Raw genomic sequence first — 19,520 nt, forward strand, 5'->3', positions numbered from 1 at the left:
AAATTGTTTTCCAAACAAATTTCTTTTTAAATTATTTCAATTAATGTATACTTTATGCCGGAGAAGGCGATGGCACCCCACTCCAGTACTCTTGTCTGGAAAATCCCATGGACAGAGGAGCCCGGTAGGCTGCAGTCCATGGGGTCGCTCAGAGTCGGACTGAGCGACTTCACTTTCACTTTTCACTTTCATGCATTGGAGAAGGAAATGGCAACCCACTCCAGTGTTCTTGCCTGGAGAATCCCAGGGACAGGGGAGCCTAGCGGGCTTCCGTCTATGGGGTCGCACAGAGTCGGACACGACTGAAGCGACTTAGCAGCAGCAGCAGCAGCAGCAGCAGCGTACTTTATGCATGTTAACAGCCCCGTGTACATTCTGTGACTTTTTACGGTTGTGGAACGCTGTCAGAGTCAAGGCGTAGAATAGCCCCGAGAACTTTGATCACGCGCCTTGGTAACTAAGCATTTCCTCTAGCCCTCGGCAGTCACTCATCTGTGTCACATAAATGGAACTGTACAGTGTGCAGCCCTTTGGGTTCCATGTCTTTACTTGGCAGAGTGCATTTGAGGTTAATTCCTGTTGTGGCATGTGTCAGCAGTTAGTTCTGTTTATTGCCAAATATTCCTTTGTTGGGACACACCGGTTTGTTTATCCATTCATCAGAAGACCATTTGAGCTAGTTCTAGTTTGGGCGATCATGAATAAAGTTGCCTAAGCGCTCATGTACAGGTGTCATTGTGAATACCGAGCAGCGGGATTGTTGAGTGCCGGAAAGTGTGCGGTTCCTTTGGAAAGCCGTGTGGTGGTTTCCGGCATTCCCTTCAGTTGTGCGTGAGCCTCAGTTCCTCTCTGTCTAGTGTGTTCTTGTCAGTGTGGTTTTGAAAACTGTCCTAATAGGTGTATACTGCTGTCTCGTTGTGTTTTGAATTGACATTTGCCTCATGACTAATTGTACCGAGTATTATTTGCCATCCACATACTTTGGAGAATTATCTTTTAAAATCCTTGCCCATTAAAAAAAAAATCTTTTGCTCATTTAAAAAAATGGGTTTTCTTAATATTGAGTTTTGAGAGTTTCTCATGTATTTACAATAGAAGATCTTTATAAGGTGCATACTGAGAAAATATTTTCTTCTGTTCTAGGGCTTATCTTTAATGCTCTTAACAGTGTCTTTTTTTTTTTTTTGCCACGCCGCTTGGAGGATCTCAGTTCCACAACTAGGCATTGAATCCCTCCCACAGCTGTGAAAGCCAAGAATCCTAACCACAAGGCCACCAGGGAACTCCTCAACAGTGTCTCTTGAATAGCAGAATATTAAAATTCGAGAAATCAAACTTAACGGTTTTTTTTTTTTGGATCATGCTTTTGGTATTGTATTTAAAAAATCATAGCCTAACCCAAGATCACCAAGAATTTCTTTTGTGTTTTCTTCTAGAAGTTTTACAGTTGTGGTTTTATAGTTGCTTTTTGCATGTTTTGTTGATAGTGTATGAGAAGTATCTTTATAGCTCTTCATTTGATCTCTGAGAAGTAAGTGGTATTTTTCTACTTGCATAGAACTGTCTGGGACAGTCCAGAGGGCTAACCCTTAGAAGCAAAGTTCAGCTTAATTCTGGAGAATACAGAAATCATTTTATGTTGAAAAAGACATATCTTCATTCTGGGTTTGTGAAAGGGGATTTTCCTCAAAAGTTGGCTGCAGCGGGCTTTCCTGGTGTTTCAGTGGTTAAGAATCCGCCTTACAATGCAAGGGACATCAGTTAAGTCCCTGGTCCGGGAAGATCCCACATGGCGGGAAGCAAGTAAGCTCCTGTGCCACAACTACTGAGCCAGTGCTCTGCAGCCTGAGGCCACAACTACTGAGCCAGTGTGCCCTAGCTCCCCAAGCCCAGGTGCCCTAGAGCACGTACTCTGCAGCAGGAGATGCCAGTGCAAAGAGAAGCCTGCGCACTGCAGCTAGAGAATAGCTCCCACTCTCCGCAACTAGAGAAAGCCTGCATGCAGCAAGGGAGACCCGGCACAGCCAAAAAATAAATAAATCTTAAAGAAAAATTGGCTGCAGTGGTGCTACAGAAGCATCAGCATTGTGTGTGTTAGCTCTTTCTCTGGAGGACGGAATTTGATGATGAAAATAAAGAGTAGATTATTGAGATAGTTGGTACACGATAATTTAAGAAACAAAAACAATTTGTTTATTTTGCATTCGGTTCCTCAAGTACTTAATGATTAATGGGATAAAAAGCTGTGAATGCAAACTCACATGCAGATTAGTACAAGTAAAACTGGAGAAATCTGAATAAGATCAGTGGATGTAGTTTGCTGGTGGCAGTATCCTAGTTGTGCAAAATGTTGGTGTTGGAGGACACTGAGCAAAGTGCTCGGGTTTCTCTGTAGTATTTCTTACACCTGCATGCAATTATGACTGTATTAACTGGAGATGTATTAATACATGTTTTGTTACCAAAATGTTGTTGATTGGAGACATGTTTGTAGACTTGATACAATTGACATCATCGTGTAACATTGTTAGAGCTTCATATTGATCACGGGTTCATTATACAATTCAGTATTGTTATTATCATTCACATTTTGCTCCATTGGGTTTTTGCTCCAACCTTGTGTATATAATAGGTGTAAAATTTTCAAAAAATGACGTCACAAAATTTTGAGTGAAGAAACATTTTTTGGTGAATTTTATACAGATACTTTCTCTGATTGTCTGAGCAGCATATATACTACTGGTTTCTCAGAAGAGGATAGTTCTTCAGAATATAGTTCTGCTTCAGATGACGTGAATATTGTTGTTGTACAACTGCTCATTGGAAGTGATGGACAGGGAGGCCTGGCGTGCTACAGTCCATAGGATCGCAAAGAGTTGGACACGACTGAGCAACTGAACAGAACTGTTCACCTGCTAAGTCCTGTCCGATTCTTTGTAATCCCCTGGACTGTAGCCCACCAGGCTCCTTTGTCCATGGGGTTTCCCAGGCAAGAATATGGAGTGGGTTGCCATTTCTTCCTCCAGGGGAGGATACTTTACCGCTGAGCCTCCCGGGAAGCCCATACACACTGTGTATAAACATAAATAAGCACTTTTTAAATAATGCATAAAATGCATGGTCAGGCTCAGTTGTGTCTGACTCTCTGTGACCCCACGGACTGCAGCATGCCAGGATTCCCTGTCCATCACCAACTCCCAGAGCTTTCTCAAATTAATTTCCATCGGGGTGGTGATGCCATCCAACCATCTCATCCTCTTGTCCCCTTCTCCCACGTTCAGTCTTTCCCAGCATCAGGGTCTTTACCAGTGAGTCAGTTCTTCGCATTAGGTCGCCAAAGTACAGGAGCTTCAGCATCAGTCCTTCCAATGAATATTCAGGACTGATTACCTTTAGGATGGACTGGGTGGGTCTTCTTGCAGTCCAAGGGACTCTCAAGAATCTTTTCCAACATCACAGTTCAAAAGCATCAATTCTTCGGTGCTCAGCTTTCTTTATGGTCCAACTGTCATATCCATACATGACTACTGGAAAAACCATAACTTTGAGTAGATGGACCTTTGTTGGCAAGATGATGTCTCTGCTTTTAATACACAGTCTAGGTTGGTCATAGCTCTTCCAAGGAGCAAGCGTCTTTTAATTTTATGGCTGCAGTCACCATCTGCAGTGACTTTGGAGCTCAAGAAAATAAAGTCTGTCACTGTGCTCAAAATTCTCCAAGCCAGGCTTCAGCAATATGTGAACCGTGAACTTCCTGATGTTCAAGCTGGTTTTAGAAAAGGCAGAGGAACCAGAGATCAAATCGCCAACATCCGCTGGATCATAGAAAAAGCAATAGAGTTCCAGAAAAACATCTATTTCTGCTTTATTGACTATGCCAAAGCCTTTGACTGTGTGGATCACAATAAACTGTGGAAAATTCTTCAAGAAATGGGAATACCAGACCACCTGATCTGCCTCTTGAGAAATTTGTATGCAGGTCAGGAAGCAACAGATAGAACTGGACATGGAACAACAGACTGGTTCCAAATAGGAAAAGGAGTTCGTCAAGGCTGTATATTGTCACCCTGTTTATTTAACTTCTATGCAGAGTACATCATGAGAAACGCTGGACTGGAAGAAACACAAGCTGGAATCAAGATTGCCGGGAGAAATCTCAATAACCTCAGATATGCAGATGATACCACCCTTATGGGAGAAAGTGAAGAGGAACTCAAAAGCCTCTTGATGAAAGTGAAAGTGGAGAGTGGAAAAGTTGGCTTAAAGCTCAACATTCAGAAAATGAAGATCATGGCATCCCGTCCCACCACTTCATGGGAAATAGATGGGGAAACAGTGGAAACAGTGTCAGACTTTATTTTTCTGGGCTCCAAAATCACTGCAGATGGTGACTGCAGCCATGAAATTAAAAGACGCTTACTCCTTGGAAGGAAAGTTATGACCAACCTAGATAGCATATTGAAAAGCAGAGCCATTACTTTGCCAACAAAGGTTCGTCTAGTCAAGGCTATGGTTTTTCCTGTGGTCATGTATGAGTGTGAGAGTTGGACTGTGAAGAAAGCTGAGCACCAAAGAATTGATGCTTTTGAACTGTGGCGTTGGAGAAGACTCTTGAGAGTCCCTTGGACTGCATGGAGATCCAACCAGTCCATTCTGAAGGAGATCAGCCCTGGGATTTCTTTGGAAGGAATGATGCTAAAGCTGAAACTCCAGTACTTTGGCCACCTCATTCGAAGAGTTGACTCATTGGAAAAGACCCTGATGCTGGGAGGCAGGAGGAGAAGGGGACGACAGAGGATGAGATGGCTGGATGGCATCACTGACTCGATGGACGTGAGTCTGAGTGAACTCCAGGAGTTGGTGATGGACAGGGAGGCCTGGTGCGCTGTGATTCATGGGGTCGCAAAGAGTTGGACATGACTGAGCGACTGATCTGATCTTATCTGATCTGATTTGCCATGAAGTGATGGGACCAGATGCTGTGATCTTCAGTTTTTGGATGTTGAGTTGTAAGCCAACGTTTTCACTCTTCTCTTTGAATTTTATAAAGAGGCTTTTTTTTAGTTCCTCTTGCTTTCTCCGTAAGGATGATGTCATCTGCATATCTGAGGTTATTGATATTTTTCCTGGGAATCTTGATTCCAGCTTGTACTTCATTCCTCCAGTCTGGCATTCCCATGATGTACTCTGCATGGAAGTAAAATAAACAGGGTGACAGTATACAGCTTTGACGTTCTTTCTCAGTTTGGAACCAGTCCATTATTCCATGTCCGGTTCTAACTGCTGCTGCTTGACCTGCGTACAGATTTCTCAGGAGGGAGGTGAGGTGGTCTGGTATTCCCATCCCTTTAAGAATTTTCCACAGTTTTTGTGATCCACACAGTCAAAGGCTTTTTATCGTACATACATCATGATATTTCATTCTTAAATATTTCAGCATACATTGCCTAAGAACAATATAAAAATAACATTCTCCTTTACAGCCACAATACTATTAATACTTATAAGGAAAATTAAAAAGTTTCATAATATAACTTTATCATATTTATAGTATTATCTAATCTGATATTCAGTTCCTCCCCCTGCCTCCATCAGAAAAATATCTTTCATTGTTGGTTTGGTTTTGGTCAAGGTTTCTTGCATTGCACCTGGATATTGTTTAATTTCTTTTCATCTAGAGTAGTCCTCTTGACTTTCTGCTTTTTATAACCCTTTGATGAGTGTCAGTCAGTTGTCTTACAGAATGTTACATGTTTTGAATTTTTCTCTTAACTCAAGATTAGATTCAAGTTAAACAGTTGTAGCAAGATTGTTTCATATGTGTCCGTGGGTACTTACTATTTCATGTCAGAAGCTGCTGTGATTTCAAGTTGTTACTGTTGAAATCAGTTGTGTCGGACTCTTTGCAACCTCATTGTCTGCAGTGTGCAGGCTTCTCTGTCCTTCACTGTATCTCCTGGAGTTTGCTCAAACTCATGTCCGTTGAATTGGTGATGCCATCCAGTCATCTCATTCTCTGTCACCCTCTTCTCCTGCCCTCAGTCTTCGCTAGATTCAGGTGAGTTGGCTCTTCTCATCATGTGACCAAAGTGTTGGAGCTTCAACTTCAGCATCATTCCTTCCACTGAATATTCAGGGTTGACTTCTTTTAGGATTGATTGGTTTGATCTTTTTGCAGTCCAAGAGGCTCTCAAGTCTTCTTCAGTATCACAGTTCGAAAGCTTTTTTTATGGTTCAGGTCTCACGTCCGTACATGACTACTGGAAAACTGTAGCTTTGACTATACAGGCCTTGGTCGGCAAAGTGATGTTTCTGCTTTTTAATATGCCATCTAGATTTGTCAGCTTTCCTTCCTAGCTTTCCTTCCAAGGAGCAAGCGTCTTTTAATTTCAGTGACTGCAGTCACCATCCGCAATGATTTTGGAGCCCAAGAAAATAAAATCTGTCACTGTTGCTCCCTTTTCCCCTTCTATTTGTTACAGAGTGCTGGGGCCAGATGCCATGATCTTCGATTTTTGAACGCTGAGTTTTAAGCCAGCTGTTTACTCTCTCCTTTCATCTTCATCAAGAGGCTTTTTAGTTCCTCTTCACTTTCTGCCATCAGGGTGATGTCATCTGCGTATCTGAGGTTGTTGGTATTTCTTCTGGCAATTTTGACTCCAGCTTGTGCAGCCTTGAATCCAGCCTGGCATTTCATATGATGTACTCTGCATATAAGACAAACGAACAGGGTGATAGTTGATTCGGCAGTACATATACTAAAATTGGAAGAATATACAGAAGATTAGCATGGCCCCTGTGCAAGGATGACACGCAGATTTGTGAAGCATTCCGTATTTTTGCTCGATGACAACCTAGAGGGGTGGGATGGGGAGGGAAGTGGGGGGACATGGGTGCTTATGGCTGACTCCTGTTAATGTTCAGTAGAACCAATGCAATACTGTAATGCAATTACCTTCAATTAAAAATAAATAAAAGTAAATGAATAAATATTTAAAACAAAAAATAAGTAGGGTGACAGTACATAGCCTTGACATACTCCTTTCCCAAGTTTGAACCATTGTTCCATGTTTGATTCTGACTGTTGCTTCTTGACCTGCATACAGGTTTCTCAGGAATTAGGTAAGGTGGTCCGGTATTCCCATCTCTTTAAGAATTTTCCACAGTTTGTTGTGATCCATATCACAACAAGGCTTTCGCATAGTCAGTGAAGCAGATGTGTTTTGGATCACTGCAAACTTTCCCCCGAGCCGTGAGTAGGACTGTTCCTTCCATGACCGTCTTTTCATGTAAACATTAGTTGTGTGTGTGCCTGCGTGCTCAGTCGTGTCCGACTCTGCGCGACCCCATGGAATGTAGCCTGCCAGGCTCCTCTGTCCATGGGATTTCCCAGGCAAGAGTACTGGAGTGGGTTGTCATTTCCTTCTGCAGGGGATCTTCCTGACCCAGGGATCAAACCCACATTTCTCGTGTCTCCTGCATTGGCAAGCGATTTCTTTACCACTGTGCCACCTAGGAAGCTGTTTACTGTTAGTGATATTTATTTTGATCACTTGGGTAGGGAAATTTATTGTTTTTGTTTTGTTTTTTATTTTTTATTTTTATTTTTTTTATCAGAGAGTGTTTATTACTTTACAATATTGTATTGGTTTTGCCTACATCAACAGGTAGGGAAATTTATATTTTAGATTGAGAAGAAGAGAAACCTACTAATATCACTCAGGCAGCTTACCCTTGAGAGGAGGAGAGCTCTGTACACTGACAGGTGCCAGAAAGTAAAGTAAAAGACTTAGTCACTGCCCACAAAATCTGAGAGAGAAGGGGAGATATTATAGAGGTAGATGTTCAAATAGACTATTGTAGTACAGTATTTGTGAAATGAAAGTGTGCAAAATACAGCAGAAGCTAGTAGCTTTACAAAAAAAATAGCTGAGGCTGTTGGGGGATGGGTGTAGGGGAATTGGGACGGTTTCACAGCTTCCTTAGCCTGGAAGGCTGGGTAGAGAATTAACAGGTGCATAGGTACAGAGAGAGGGTCACTTAGTAGGATGGCAGGCCATGTGGAAGGGAGGAAGAGACTGTGCCAGAGAGGGGATGGCACTGTGGAACCATCTGCAAGGTTGATGGGGGTACAGGAGATGAGGCTCAGTTAGTGCTGAGGTGATGGTTAGATAGGAAGGTTATTTGATTTTATTCTGAAGTCGGGGTTTTCAAACTTTTAAAGCTGTGAATCACTTTGTTAAAAGGAAATTTTATGCAGGAACTCAGTATATAAAACAGATAAAAATAGAGCACTGTTTGAAAAATTGCCATAGGTGATGAGCTATTCTAGTTTGAGCAGGAGAATGTTGTGATTTATAGTGTTTAGAGCAGGATGGCTAATAGTCAGTGTGCAGAAAATATTTGTTGACTGAATGGAAAGTAGAGTTCAGTTCCCTCTTAGTACAGAGGCAGCAGGTTGGAACTAGAAAGGCAGCCACCAGGCTGTCCAGTTGCCTCGGTGAGCGCTGCTGACCCAAGCTGGAGATTGAATGGGGCTGCGGGTGAGGGTTGGACACAGAGTTGGTTGGACAGTGGCTTGAAGAGACTAGTACCGGACCCAGTTCCATCCCCAGGGGTGTGTCATCCCCAGAGTGTTCTGGGAATTTGTGGAAGCCTTTTGGTGCCAGAGGTCAGAGGCAGCACTGGTGGAGAGAGGATGGGCGTGGGGGTGCTAGGCGTCACACGTCCAGCCTGAGGTCTTTCATGCAGGTAAAGGAAAAACTGGGATTTAAATCCAAACTTACGGTTTTACCTGTCAACAAGGGTAGTTTTTGCAGTGTTTAAACAGGTACCAAGATTTTTAGTAGTGCCACTGTTCAGAACCAAGGAAAGATGATACTGTTTTGTTTGAAACGTTGATGAGAGTTTTTCACTGTTTGGGAATATCCTATATCGTATCTTACTCATCACTGATCATAGTTAATTGCTTACACCTCAGCTCGGTGTTGGTCTGTGTTTTTATTTTGGGTTCTGTGTTGACAGATGACTGCTGTGTCTTCTAGTGAGTCCATGCTTAAGCATTTACATTTTGGAATACTTTTTATTATGTACTTAATTTCTGTCTTCTCTTGATTATAGTTGGGGTCATATATCAATTATGTTCATGGTTGTAAGTTATATTTATGGTTGTAAGAAGGCATCATTATCTGTGAATTTCACCTCAGGACAGTGTGGGCGTTGTAAAGCTCAGTGCTGTGAGGAGGGGGTGCGGACTTAATGGGAGGACTCTCCCATCCCCGTGAGTCTTGGGACTCTGGCTTGGGGGCCGCCCAGATGCAGTTACTCTTCATTGAGATGAGGATTGCGTCTGGGGTGAAGGTGGTAAACGTGGGGCACGCTGAGGTTGGGCTTACACACAGCCTCAAGTTAGAAACGTGTGGTGGAAATTGTGAACTGGGATTTGGAGTTGAGGAGGAAAAATAACAGCATTTCTGGAGAGTGAGGTGCTTAGTGCAGGTTGTGGGCCAACCTGGGCGTCCTCCCCTGGCCGTGCTCTGCACCTGTGTGGCACTGCGCTGTGACACTGACTGCCGGCACACCCAGTTTTCTCATTTTTAAAAGTGGGGATAATATACTTACCCATTGAATTCATATGGAAATTAAGTGCCTTAAAACATGTCAAATACCTGAATAATGCCAACTTAAAAGTTGTATTCAAATTAGCTATTCACCAAAAATTCAGTAAATGCCAAGAATTTTGAATAGATGTATGAATTCTATCATTTGGGCCTTATAAAACAGAATTTTTATGAGAAGACTGAGGGCTAGGGAGATTTCCTGTAGACTCAGGAGTCATAAATTGTACAGGAAGTAAAAGTCTGAATTGGCTAGGATAGAATCGCATGCTGCCAGACCTTCCCTTCCATCCGTGGACCGCGGACCAGCAGCAGCAGCATTGCTTGGGAGCTTGTTAGAAATGCAGAAACGTAGGCCTCACTCTGAGATTGCTGTTTCAGACTTTGAATTTAAGTGAGGTTTCCAGGTGATTCCTGTGCATATTGAAGCAGGAGAAGCACTGGGCTCAGAGGTGTGAGCTGGTCTGGTTCAGCAGGGACGGGGAACAGGGAGGGAGGCCTTGCTCAGGGCAGGCGCTGGGCCGCCAGGCTGGGGAGCCTGGCCTCACTCCAAGTTTTAGCTTTGGGACCTTGGAGGTCTCCTCCATTCGCTGGCCCTCCGCTTTCTTATCTTCAGGTGAGGCAAGTTGTCTTCCGCTCTGATGTTTCCGGGTTTTCTCCTGGGAAGACCACTTGTGCATGGTGGTTAGGATTTGGACGGTGTGGGAGGTGAGTGGAGCATCGGGAGTGTGCTTAGGCATGAGTACACCATGAATGGAAATGGTGGATTTTACTAACGTAAATATAGTCAGTCATCCTTTCTGAATTTTGTTCAGAAATCTTAAGATTTAAGAGACATTCTTTAAGCATATCTTCAAATTTAAAGCTGGCAAGCTGAAGCTTCTGTGGTGATTATTTTTTATTTGGCTTATTCTCAAGTGAACATATCATAGTTGGATATATTTTATATTAACTTCTAAAATAGTATTACTTTTTAAAAAAAATCTAGAAATGACATTTGGCTTCCACATTTTGTCTGAGCTTCCTCATTTTTCTTCAGACTTTCTGAGGACCTGGACAGTATCTACTATGTTGTACCTGCAGGGATCATGTCTAGAATAAACGGAATTCCTTGGTAGCTCAGTCGATAAAGAGTCTGCCTGCTGGGCAGGAGACCTGCGTTCGATCCCTGGGTGGGGAAGATCCCCTGGAGAAAGAAACGGCAACCCACTCCATTATTCTTGCCTGGGAAACCCCATGGACAGAGGAGCCTGCTGGGCTACCTCCATGGGACCGCGAGAGTCGGACACGACTTACCAACTAAACCACCGCCAGGTATTAGATAATGTTTTGTGTTTGATTTATAAATTTTTCTTAAAAATGTTTTAGCTTCCTTGAAGTTGAAAAATACAGGTCTTTGCCCTGTGAGTGTAGTTGCAGTGTAATCTTCAGGAATATCTTCAGTTTTTATCCCAAACTCAGGTTGCCTCACTGAGGAAAAGAGGTTTGTAATACACAAAAGAAAAAAAAGGTATGGGGGAAGTGGAGGGCTCAGCAACACGCAGCCATGAGGTGTTCTGGAGTAGGTGGTAGTGGTTTCCTACCACTGACTATTAAGGAGTGGTGCGGAGAAGGCAATGGCACCCCACTCCAGTACTCTTGCCTGGAAAATCCCATGGGCAGAGGAGCCTGGTAGGCTGCAGTCCATGGGGTTGCAAAGAGTCAGACACGACTGAGCGACTTCACTTTCACTTTTCACTTTCATGCATTGGAGAAGGAAATGGCAACCCACTCCAGTGTTCTTGCCTGGAGAATCCCAGGGACGGGGGAGCCTGGTGGGCTGCCGTCTATGGGGTCGCGCAGCTGAGATCAAGGAAGCCAGAGATCACTACCTCCCAGCCCCTAGGGGAGGCGCTTCGCAAAGTCTTGCTTCCTGCAGAACACTTCAATTTGAATTTAAAATCTTTGTATTTAAACAGGGGTTGCATTTTGAGTTCTGTGCTGACTGCCATCTGCTTTTCTCCCAGGTTTGGGAACATGAGGAAAGCCAGCAAGCCTGGGAAGGCCAGAGAGAGGGGAGAGGTTCTGAAGGGGGTGGGGGCTCTCTTAAGTAACTGGCTGCATATCTGTGTAATCATAATCTCATCTATCTTTGTACATTTGGTTGAGGGGACCCCAAGAGAGCATTGTCCTTGCAATGAGCAGGATCTACTCTCTAGTTGCGGAGCGAGCTTCTCATTGTGGTAGCCTCTCTTTTTGCTGAGCACGGGCTCTAGGGCGCGTGGGCTTCGGTAGTTGTGGCATGAGGGCTCAGTAATTGCATTGCACAGGCTGAGTTGCTCCGTGGCGTGTGGATTCTTCTCAGACCAAGGATCGAACCTATGTCTCCTGCATTGGCAGGAGTGTGGCTTCATCACTAAGCCACAAGGGAAGCCCCGAACCCTTTATATTTTAGAATCATTTTAGATTTACTGAAAAGTTACTGTCACAGTACCGAGAGTTCATGTATTACCCTGTTAGCAAACTTTTTCTGTGGAGGGCCAGATAGTAAGTATTTTAGGCTTTGTGGACAGATTGTCTCTTCTTGGAATAGCTTAGTTCTGCCAGTGTAAGGCAAAAGCGGCCATAGCTGGACAATAAGTAAATGAAGGGTATGGCTATGTTCCAGTAGATTTTTTTTTTTTTTTCCCTTTGGTATGCCATGTGGCTTGTGAAATCTTAATTCCCCAACCAGGGACAGAACTCAGGCCCTGGCAGTGAAAGCGCCAAGTCCTAACCACTGGACCACGGGTGAACTTCCTCAATAAAACTTGATAAGAGCAGGTGGCTGGTTGGATTTTGGTCAGTGGACATTAGTTTTTTGACTCCTGCTGAATACCTTTTACCCAGCCTTCCTGATGTTTAATCTTACACGACCAGGGTACATTTGTCAAAATGAAGATACTTTGGTACAATGCTGCTAACTAAACCCAGACTTTATTTGAATACGTGTCCGTCTTTGATTCGGTTTTCAGTCTTGGCTTCAGCTTTATGCTTTGTTGACAGCATGTCTCCTCAGCCCGTTACTGTCAGCTGGAGACTCTGGATACTCATTTTGCTCTGTGAGCTTTGTTGCCCAAATTGTCCTAGCTTTGGCCTTTGTGGTTCTTTCAGGTAAGCCTATGTCTTTTGGATATGTCCTCAGTTTTTCTTTTTTGAACCCTTTTTGTCTTTTTGGCTGCACAACATTTGGGATTTTAGTCCCCCAACCGGGGACTGAAGCTGTACCCCCTGCAGTAGAACCGCAGAGTATTAACCATTGCACCTCCAGGGAAGTCCCTCGAATACTTTCTGACTGAGTTATATTCCGTTATAAAGATATACTCCTCTTCTCTCTTGATCTTTTTGTGAGGTGGTGGACGTTTGGATTGTTTCCACCGTTTGTTTTGGTATGAATAATAACTTGGTGTATTTGCTAATGGGTATTTTTGTGAGCATGTATTTTCTTTTCTCCTGCCTGGGTACCTAGGAGTGGAACTGGAGTTGTTTGACTTTATAATAAACCCCAAACTTGTTACCACAGTGGCTGCACGAGTTCCAGTTTTTCCCCTCATCACCACTGCTCAGTATCGTCTGTGTGATTATGACGTTCTGGTGGTGTGGAGTGCTGCTTCCCTAATGATGATGATAGTCAGCACCTTTCCATGTGTGTGTTAGTGATTCACGTATTGTTGATGGAATTTCTATTAGGATATTTTGGTTATTTTAAAAATTAGTCTGTTAGGTGTATATGTTCTGGATGGAAGTCCTTTGTCAGAATTATTTACATATCTTTTCTTTCACTATGTGAGTTGTCTTTTCTTTCAGTCTATGAATTTTCTCTTTTCTAGTCTATGAGTTGTCTTTTCTAATTAATAAATTACAATTTTCGAATTCTAATTTATCAATTTTTTCTTTTATGGTTGTGCTTTTGTTATCATCATATCTAAGACATTTTTCCTTGCCCAGGGTCACAGAGGTTTTCTCTTACATTGTCTTTTGCGGAGGAGGGCTGCACCTTGAGGCATGTGGAACTTCCCCACCACACCCTCTGTGGTAGAAGTGTGGAGTCTTAACCACTGGGCCACTGGGGAAGCTGTTCTTAATATTTTCTTTAGGTTTTATTGTTTTAAAAAAATATTTCTGTGTTTTTTTTGGCTGTGCTGGGTCTTTGTTGCTCCACGGGCCTTGCGCTAGTTTCGGCAAGCTGGGGCTGCTCTCTAGTTGCGGTGCGCGGGCTTCTCTTGTTGCTGAGTGTGGGCTCTAGGGCTCGCAGGCTTCAGCAGGCGCGGGTCCCAGGCTCTAGGTCGGCGGTTGTGGCGCACAGCCCTGTTGCTCTTCAGTATGTGATCCTCCCGAACCAGGAATCAAACCCATGTCTCCCTCATTGGCAGGTGGATTTTTTTTTTTTATTTTTTTTATACCACAGAGCCACAAGGGAAACCCTGTTTTGGATTTTATATTTAGATCTATGATCCATTTTGAATTGATTTTTGCTTATGGTGTGAGGCATTAATCACAACTGTTGTTTTGTTTTGTGTATATTGTGGCACCATTTGTTGAAAGGACATCCTTTATTCACTGAATTGCTTCTGTCCTTTTATAAAGAATCAGTTGCTTACATATGTGTGGGCTCACTTCTGGACCATTATCCTGTCTCATTATTGAACTTGTCTGTTTTTAGGCTAATACCACACTGTCTTGATTACTATAATTTCGTCATAATTCTTAAAATTAAATAATGCTAGTGATATTCACTCGGCCTATTTTATGTCCTTTGTACTTCTATATGGATTTTAGAATTATGCTGAGATTTTGAATGGGATTGTGAGGAATATACAGATCTTGTGGGAAATTGACCTTTTAATAGTATTTAGTCTTTTCTGTTTGTTTAGATTTTATTTAGTTTCTCACAGAAAAATATTATGTTTTTCAGTTTAGGTCCTACCTTTTGTTGGATTTTTTCTGAAGCATTTTATACTTGTTTTCTATGCTGTTGTATATTTTAAAAAATGTTAATCATTTAAGAAGTTGGTTTTTACTGTGCTGTTGTACATTTTAAAAAGATTCCAGTTGTTTTTTGCTAGTTTATAAACATGCAATTGAGTTTTATATATTGATCTTATATCCTGTAATTTTCCTAAATTCACTTTTTTAGCAGTATTTTTGTAGATTCCATTGGGTTTTCAACATAGATGATGTGATGATGTCTATAAATAAGACAGTTTTGCTTGTTTCTGATCTGGGTACCTTTTATTTTTCTTGCTTTATTGCTCTGTCTAGAACTCCCCATAAAACGTCAAATAGAAGCAACCAGAGCAGTCATCCTTGTCTTGTTCTTCATCTGAGGGAAAAGCATTCAGGCTTATCACCCTTTTATTTTTATTTTTTTCCTAAAGTTATTTAGAAGTATGTTAATTTAGTTTCATATACTTGGGGATCTGTCAGAGTTTTCTGTTATTGATTTCTAACTTAATTCTATTTTGGTCAGACAAGTAGAGTTGGCATCTTTTTTTTTAACTTCTCATATTCATAATTTTAATGCAAAATTAAACTGTAAAGAAAAAACATTTATAGTGAATATGAAAACATGTGGTACATGTTCTTAATATATAAGAAGACATTATAACAATAAGAGCAAATGTAATAGTTGAGAAAGTCAAGAACATGTAGAGAAGCAGCTCACTAAAAGAAGTAACCAGTAGCCAGCGTGTATGTGGGGATATGTTTGTCTTTGCTAGTGGGGTTGTCTGTTGTTTTTGTCTATTATTTCCTTTTGGGGATACATGCCTCCTCTACTCCACAGTTTCTTGCCTCAAGTTGGCATCCTTTAAAGTTGATTGAGACTTGTCTTGTGGTCCATAACGTGGGCTTGCTAGTTATTTAATGTGTACTTGAAAAGAATGTGTGGTCTGCTGTCGTTGGCTGGAGTTTTCTTTAAATGTCAGTTCAGGAGCTTGGGTACCTTTAAACACAAAGAGTGAAATATGACATAGATTCTTTTCTCTTTCCCCAAATTCATAATGTGAGTGCTTAGATCCTGCCATCTCTTTCTACTAGCTGAGAACAGTCTCCTGATTAGAATGACAGCTCTGAGCTGGAAGGCCTTATTTCATTAGTGCTCTAACCAGCCACAGAGATTAGCTTATTGGCTACTTAATAATTAAATGAAGTTGGTTGTAATTCTTTGAGCATACACAGAACTTAGTAGGTTAACCCTTTACTGCCCAGGATTCCTGAGGTGTTCATGTATGAATACAGAGGAGCCTAAAATCCTTGAAAACTATGAGAAAGGATGTTTCAGTTAATTTCAAGAGAAGATCTCATTTAAGAGGCATATTAAATAAAAACAAAATTACAGATTTGGAAACTAGTTCTCTGACTTGAATATTCCTTTATTAACTGATCTTGGAGTCTTAATGGAAGAACTTCTATACCAGCATTTCTTTCGGCTAGCCAGTTTTACTCTTTGAGGAGGTTTCACTAAAGCATTTCCTTGGTTATTTCATATCCTTGAAGCAGCCTTGTAAGACACAGAGGAAGGTTAGTGGAAGAGAAGGCTGCACTAGATTATAGATCACTGGTGGTGAACCAAATATGGACTAGAATTCCAGAAATGAAAGAGACCTTGGGTAAGGTGATGGGCATCTGGTGGTTGAGGAAATTCAGATGCAGAAAAGTTAGTGGTTGTTTGACAGCAGGGTGCCATGCCCCTCAAAGGGACTTTGACAGTCTTGAGACATATTTAGTTGCCACAAGTTAGGACAGGGGGCCCCCTAGTATTCAGTGGTTAGAAGCCCAGGAAATTGCCAAATATCCACAGTCCCCAGAACAGAATAGTGCTCTGGGCCAAAATGTCAGTACTGCTGAGCTTAAGAATGGTCTGCATTCAGTTTATCTTGAGTTTTGATCAGAATCTGAATCTAAAACTGCTTCCAGTGATGTACATACTCGCCATTAGCTGCTCTTATTTTTCATTCTTTTCAACTTCATTTTAAGATTCAAGGTAAAATCCACATAACATAAAGTTAACCATTAACCACTTTAAAGTGTATAATTCAGTGGCATTTAGTAAATTCAGTATGTTGTGCAACTGCCATCTCTTTGTAGTTCCAGGATATATCCATCACCCCACAAGGAGACCTCACACCTTTAGACAATGCTCCATTCCCTGCCCCAGCTCTGGCCACCACTAATCGGCTTCTGTCTCTATGGAGTCTTTTTTTTTTTTTTTTTAATGTCTCTGGATTCTAAATTCTTTTTATAAGGTTTTTAAGAAATAAACTGGATGAGAAATCAGGAGCATGGACATGGCATCTGGGGTCCCCATTCTTTTCTGTCAGTGATGGGGGGAAATCATTCATTTGACCTTTTCCCTTTATTTATGTGGCTGCTGGCCCAGTAGCCAGAATATTTTTCTGCTTTACATGAGTCTGAAGTTCTAGCCCACAATCTGTTTGCTCAGAGCTTTTATGGATGTCTGTGAAAGTTGCTCAGTCGTGTCCGACTCTTAATTCTCCAGGCCAGAATACTGGCATGGGCAGCCCTTCCCTTCTCCAGGGGATCTTCCCAACTCAGGAATTGAACCCAAGTCTCCCACATTGCAGGCGGATTCTTTACCAGCTGAGCCACCAGGGAAGCCCTTGGACGTCTGTAACAGAATTTAATTTCTCACTGATTCTTTCTTACCCGGTATGCTTCTGAGCCACCTCCCCAGGTACTGAACCTAAATGTCCTTACATTGATGTGCTTGAAATTAGGAACTGAAGTGATTAGGGAGGTAAATTCATCCCATTACTAAACATAAATGTGTTTGGAGTCATTTAGCACCTAATTTGTATTGCTTTGTAATTAAAAACAAAAACAAGTATATTCCTATGTTTTCATTCCTGCTTAAAACCCTGTAGTGGCTGCTTCTTGGGTTTAGAGTAAACTCTGAATTCCTTACCATTGTGTAATAGGGTCCCCACAGGCTCTGCATCCACTCCTGGCCTGTTCCTTCCTCTCCCTGGCTCTTGGTGTGGGCACATGAGCCCTTTTTCTCATGAAGGATCCCAGCTCCTTGAGGCCTCTGCACCAGCAGTTGCCTCTCTGCGCATAGGGAGACATGCCTTGTACTGGTTTTCGAATCTTAGCTCACGTGTCATCTCACATGTGAAACCTGCACTGATTATCTTGCCGTCTATGGCTTGTTGTAAAAATTTCGAGTGAGTATTGTGGAGAGAATAATACAGCAAATTCCCCTTACACACGCTTTTGTTCACAGTCAGCCAGTTTAGAGCAGCGCTGCCTCTTCCTGAGCGTCGCTCTCTGTCATATTGCTCTTTTCAGTTTTCTTTTTTTGCGGTTGGCGTTTTTTTGTGTACACCCAGGACTGTGAGTTTTTTGAGCAGTAATCTTGTCTGTCCTATTTACTTTTGCCTGGAACATGTTCCTTTGTCTGTGTACATAGTAGGTGCTCAGTAAATATTTACTGAATGAATGAAATGAAATAAACTTCCTCAAATCAGAGACTATGCCTAACGCATGTTTGTCTTCGTAACTGTGCCTGATCCAGAGCTGTTGCACACACAGGTTCCTCTCCTCTCCTCTCCTGACAGTAGATTTGTGGATGCAGTAACCCACGTGCAGGGTTTCTGTGATGGGAGGAAGGAGAGAATACTCTTCTTTGCATTTGCTTTCAGATTGCTCTGCTTGTATAGTAAGACTGGAGATTTTTTTCCTGTTGCCATATTCACTTGGTGTTTAGTCTCAGTTGTTGTCTGCTTATAGGTAAACTTGTAACTCATACTAGAAGCCCACATTTATCTTTCCTTCCCTGACTGGTTGTTTCTAGAACTCTGGAAGGTAAGATCATCTAGGTTTAACTCCCATTTTACAGATGAGGACTTTGCCCAAAGTCGTACAGTAAGGTGGTGGGTTCGGTTGGGGTTGGAAATGAGAGCCAAGCCTAGCAGTTAAAAGTATTTTGTAATTTTCTCTCTGTTGCATATTTATGAGTTCTGTTTTATTAGTTGGACTCTAAGTTTTATTAGTTCTTTGTGATCAGGGGCTATGTACTCTGAGTACCTGTTATAGCTTTTAACACCAAGCATAGACTGATGTTTTTGGATTAGGAGACTAAAGTAAGAGCATTGCTTTATTTGAGAATTAATTTAGTGTTATATTGCTATTTCTCCCTGCCTTATGGGAAGAGACACTTGGAGGACAGAGCTTGCTTATTTATGCAGAGGGCACATACAGGAACTGAGAATGGGGCGGATGAGACGGGGAGGGTTAACAGAAGGCTACAGGCGGAGGCTTTGCTCTTTGGAGCGAGTCCATCACTTCCTGCTGTCCAGTCCAGTGTGAAAGACCATCTGGGCCTCCCCTCAGCAGATGAACGTGATGTAGTGGATGTGAGATATAAAAGCTGGGTTTTGCTGAAAGTAATTGTCAGGTTAGATAGATCTGGAAATATCCAGTGCAGAGATGGGATTGAAATGGGCAAAAAAGTGTAATGATTATTTATAATTATTTTGAGCCAGTGTAAATCTATTTATATCATGCAGACATATACTGAATACTTTTAAAATACGTGGTATCATTATAACGTCGCTTTATGTATGTGTGTGCTCAGTCGTGTCTGGCTCTTTGCGACCCCACAGACTGTAGCCCACAAAGCTCCGCTGTCCATGGGATTCTCTAGGCAAGAATACTGGAGTGGGTTACCATTTTCTACTCCAGGGAATCTTCCCAATGCAGGAATCAAACCCAGGTCTCCAGTGTCTCCTGCATTGGGAGGCGGATTCTTTACTACTGAGCCACGTGGGAAGCCCATTATAACATATTATATAGTTTTATTTCTTTTTAAAGTCATATATAATGAACATTTTCTGTGTTAATACTCAGTACTGCTGTAGAAAT

The 19,520-nt window shown here is 42.1% G+C and overlaps 1 protein-coding gene and 1 non-coding gene across 3 annotated transcripts in view; both read left to right on the forward strand.

Moving 5' to 3' along the window:
* The window catches only part of LOC133248343 (chromatin remodeling regulator CECR2), a 117,450-nt gene that overhangs the window by 16,736 nt on the left and 81,194 nt on the right, over positions 1 to 19,520 (forward strand). The window lies entirely within an intron of this gene.
* LOC133249052 (U6 spliceosomal RNA) lies at positions 6,738 to 6,841 on the forward strand. Its single transcript, XR_009736859.1, has one exon. It is a non-coding gene; the product is annotated as a U6 spliceosomal RNA (small nuclear RNA).

The sequence above is a fragment of the Bos javanicus genome, chromosome 5 (assembly GCF_032452875.1).
Source record: "Bos javanicus breed banteng chromosome 5, ARS-OSU_banteng_1.0, whole genome shotgun sequence".
In the NCBI taxonomy this organism is placed as follows: domain Eukaryota; kingdom Metazoa; phylum Chordata; class Mammalia; order Artiodactyla; family Bovidae; genus Bos; species Bos javanicus.